The sequence below is a fragment of the Thunnus albacares genome, chromosome 6 (genome assembly GCF_914725855.1).
Source record: "Thunnus albacares chromosome 6, fThuAlb1.1, whole genome shotgun sequence".
Lineage (NCBI taxonomy): Eukaryota > Metazoa > Chordata > Actinopteri > Scombriformes > Scombridae > Thunnus > Thunnus albacares.
The window spans coordinates 34,828,318-34,833,539 of NC_058111.1; positions in this window are offsets into that span (position 1 = coordinate 34,828,318).

The window sequence follows — 5,222 nt, forward strand, 5'->3', positions numbered from 1 at the left end:
AGCTGGTCAAATCTCGCGATATTCAGACGTTAAACTCATTCAAGCCGGTTGTAGCCTCGCGTCAACTGAGGATGCAGCAAAGGCACCATAGCTTCTATCTCGCCTACAGTAGGTTAGATTCATAATGTTATGAAACTGTAACATAACCTCCGATTAACTGCACAGTGCATATTGACCCAGACTGTACAATTGAGGGCAACAAAACCAATATTTATTAAATAGCTAAGATTACTCATGAATTAATCGATTCATCGATAACTAAAGCAAACACAAATCACTACTCGGACATGGGAACATTGGAAAAAGAAATTAAAAATACATTACTTAGAATTATTTTTGTAAGCAATGTTGAAAGAGGCTCGAAATTGTTTTTTGGATCACAAGGCATAAGCCAATACGCATAGACACACACACACACACACACACACACACATCCAGCACACTGACCAGTGTATAAAGTGTGAGCTTCTCCTGCATTAGGTTATGTGTTGTTTTGCCCTGTTAATCTGGATGTTTTTATATGGGGTGTGTGTGACTCTTTATGTAGACTATTGCTGCCAACTAACTTCTTGTTTTTTGGCTTAAAGTGGTTTTATCAAACAAAACTATATTTATACATAATAAAGTATACATATAATAATATATATATTTATATAATAAAGACTGGTATATGTTGCTTCCTATTTGTAAATGCCTTAATGGCGTTTTAACCTGCTGTCTGCGGCTGGTGGGTGCAACATCAGGAACGCCTGCATACCTGCTTATTCATGCAGTTATCCAATCAGCCAATCATGTGGCAGCAGTGCAATGTATAAAATCATGCAAATACCAAGGTTATTATTGTTAACGAAAACTAAATGTGAAAAAACATTTTCTTTCACTGAAATAAAAATAAATACGAGGTTTTACAAAAAAACGCTAACTAACTGAAACTGTTTTGTGTCTTTACAAAAAAACAAAACAAAAAAAATAAATTAAAATTATGGAGAAAATGTCTTTAGTTTTCATCTTTGTCCATTTATTTCATATTTAAGCCTAGTATTTTGGGTGGATATGAAATCTATCATCCAAGTTTTTAGCCATGCCAGTTTTATGCCAGCAGATGGCTAATATCCTTCTGCTGGCGAAGTCGCATAAGCAAGCACCTCACACGTGTTGCTAATCATGGCGACGAAAGTTGGGAGAAAGCACCAGAATCCCATTTGGGATTACTTTGCATATTTTTCAAGGGGAAAAATCCTACAAAACTAAAAGTCCATTTGAAAAGTTTGAACAAGAAGGCTAACCTAGCTGACCTTGACAAGGTAAGGGAGAACGCCCAGCCCCCCTCCCCCAAAACAGAAGCTATCCCCAGGCCAGGCCGCATGATGGAACACAAGACAACCGTATCCCCAGGAGACCAAAAAACACTAATGCAGTGCTTCTACCAATGACCCGATAACTGCTGGTTAGTAAATATACAGGAACACCACAAGCGGGAAGAAGCATCGGTGCATATCTTTGTCAAGACTGAGATGTCTACATAACTGTGTGAGTCGATTGCCTTCAAAAAGTTCAGCACTTCACTCGAACCAAAATTCAAAACACCCAGAGCTGCAAGAGTCAATAGCCTTATTTGGGCTTACATGGATACGGCAAAGCAGAAATTGAAAGTGATCATAAGGGAGGGGAGAAAGCTGAATCGGAATCTGAGGCTGCAGTGGGCACAGGGTCACCAAAATTGGACAGTTGAAGACTGGAAAAACGTAGCCTGGTCTGATGAATCTCAATTTCTGCTGAGGCACACAGATGGTGGGGTCAGGTGGCACTGACAGCATGAATCCATGGACCCAACTTGCCTTGTGTCAACAGTCCAGGCTGAGGGTGGTGGTGTAATGGTGTGGGGAATGTTTTCTTGGCACACTTTGGGCCCCTTACACCAATCAATCATGGTTTGAATGCCACAGTCTATCTGAGTATGGTTGGTGACCATGAGCATCCTTTTATGGCCACAGTTTTCCATCTTCTAATGGCATACATGATAATACACCACGTCACAATACAAAAGTTGTCTCAAAGTGGTTTCCTGAACATGACAATGAGTTGAGTGTACTTCAATGGCCTCCCCAGTCACCAGAGCTGAATGCAATAGAGCACCTTTGGGATATATATATATATATGTATATACTCACACAATCTCCCAGAACAAGATCCAGTAACCATTACAATGGCAGACATCCAAGAACGAGTGTCAGGTATGAAGAGCTGGACAGCACCGGGCCCGGACATGATCCACACCTACTGGCTAAAGAAACTGATTGCACTCCATGAACGCCTGGCAGCACAAATGAAACAGCTGCTGATGGATGGGACGCACCCAGAGTGGTTAACCCAAGGGCGGACAGTCCTGATCATGAAGGACCCCCAGAAGGGCACGATCCCATCCAACTACCGGCCAATAACCTGCCTCTGTACAACATAGAAGCTCCTGTCAGGCATCATAGCGGCTAACATGAATAGGCACATGGCCCAATACATTACAGGGTCCAGAAAGGAATTGGTAGTAATACCAGGGGTGCTAAGCACCAGCTACTGGTCGATAGAGCAGTCACCCAAGACTGCAAGACCAGGCAGACCAATCTGTGCACTGCCTGGATTGACTACAAGAAAGCCTATGACTCAACGTCACACACATGGATACTGGAATGCTTGGAAATGTACAACATCAACAGGACACTAAGAGCCTTCATCAAGAAGTCAATGGGGCTGTGGAAAATGACTCTGGAGGCCAACTCAAAGCCAATTTCACAAGTTACCATCAAGCACGGCATATACCAAGGTGATGCACTATCCCTGCTGCTGTTCTGCATAGGCCTGAACCCCCTCAGCCAGATCATCTCAAAGAGTGGCTACGGGTACCGGTTCCGAAGTGGAACAACCATCAGTAACCTCCTCTACATGGATGACATCAAGCTGTATGCCAGGAATGAGCGAGACATCGACTCACTGATCCACCTCACCAGGATCTACAGCAATGACATCGGAATGTCATTCGGACTAGATAAGTGTGGTCGGATGGTATCGAAGAGAGGGAAGGTGATCAGGACCGAGGGGGTTGAGCTACCAGAAGGCAGCATTGCAGATGTTCAGGACAGCTACAAATACCTTGGGATCCCGCAGGCAAATGGGAACCTTGAGGAGGTCGCAAGGAAGTCAGCCACAGCCAAATACCTACACAGAGTAAGGCAGGTCCTGAAAAGTCGGCTGAGTGGGAAGAACAAGATACGGGCCATCAACACGTATGCCCTGCCAGTCATCAGATACCCCGCTGGTTGGTAAGCTGGCCAATTGAGGAGATAGAGGCCACTGATATCAAGACAAGAAAGCTCCTCACAATGCATGGAGGGTTTCATCCCAAGTCCAGCACCCTGAGACTGTACACTAAGCGGAACAAGGGAGGCCGAGGACTGGTGAGTGTCCGAGCCACTGTCCAGGACAAAAAAACAAACATCCAGGAATACATCAGGAAGATGGCCCCCAAAGATGAACTGCTAAGTGAATATCTCAGGCAGCAGAAACCCGATAATGCAGAGGAGGAGGAACCATCATGGAGGGACAAGCCCCTACACGGCATGTACCACCGACAGATAGAAGAAGTGGCTGATATCAAGAAATCCTACCAGTGGCTGAAAAAGGCTGGACTGAAGGACAGCACAGAAGCACTAATCATGGCAGCACAAGAACAGGCACTCAGTACAAGATCAATAGAGGCGGGGATCTACCACATCAGACAGGACCCCAGGTGCAGGCTGTGCAAAGATGCTCCTGAGACAGTTCAGCACATAATAGCAGGGTGTAAGATGCAGGCAGGAACAGCATACATGGAACGCCATAACCAAGTGGCTTCCATAGTGTACAGGAACATCTGCACTGAGTATGGGTTGGAGGTCCCAAGGTCACAATGGAAGACACCTCCTAAGGTGGTTGAGAATGACGAAGCCAAGATCCTGTGGGACTTCCAGAGCTGCTTATGAGTGGGATCCATGTCAGGGTGCTGATTTCATCTTGGTCTGTGCATTGTTTTCTGGGTTGCCAGGCTACTGGCTGTTCCCTGGGTTTCTGGGCTGCTGGTTGTTCCCTGGGTTGCCGGGCTGCTGGCTGTTCCCTGGTTTGCCAGGCTTCTGGTTGTTTCCTGGGTTGGAGGGCTGCTGATTGTTTCCTGGGTTGCTGGACTGCTGGTTGTTTCCAGAGTTGGAGGGCTGCTGCTTGTTTCCAGGTCTGACAGCCTGTGCGTTGTTTCCTGGTCTGACAACCTGGGGGTTGTTCCCTGGTCTGGCAGGCTGGAATTGCTTTCTTGTTTGGCAGGCTGCACATTTTTTCCTGGACTATCATAAACTATCAGCATATAAATTATCCAATGTCAGTACAGCACTTAATTTATACTGACAAATTTTGAAAAAAAAGGCACAATACTCATTTGGCCATTTTTGCAGATAAAGTCAATCAAGTTGTTATAAATAAATTTTAAATAGGCTTCCATTTAATATTGAACTTTAATTAGAATATGAAATATTAAAAAGTGAACATTTTTGTACAACATGTAACACTATCTTAAGAATTTAAGTTCAGATAAGTTTCATTAGAGCTGATATCATTCATATAGTTATATCCCTATGATTAAAATAAATTTTGAATTACATGAAGTATCCAATTATGCTACATTGATTTTTCCTTTTTAACAGCTTTAATCATAGACTGGTAAGTAGCAGACTCTATACATTCTATTTTTTGAGTAATATTTTGAATATGCAAGTTTATGAGAGACATCAAGATGAAGAACACAAGACATTCACCAAAAGTTGCTTGATGCCGCTTCTGATGTCAGTAGAAAATATTCATGCTGATTGAAAGTTTGTGAACCCTTGAGAATTCTCTCTATTTCTGCATAAATATGACCTAAAATGTAATCAGATATTCACACAAGTCCTAAAAGTAGATAAACCCAGTTAAACAAATGAGACAAAAAAAACTTTTTCATTTATTTATTGAGGAAAATTATCTTGGGCCCTATCTTACGGCTGGCGCAGCGCGGCACCAAGCGCAGTACAAGTGTCTTTGTTATTTTAAGACCGACACAGCTGACATTTTCCTGTCCAGCGCCCACGTTGTTAAAATAGCGAAGGCACTTGCGCCCATTAATGCGCCCATGGGTGTGTTAGTCTATAAGTAAGGTGTGGTCCGGC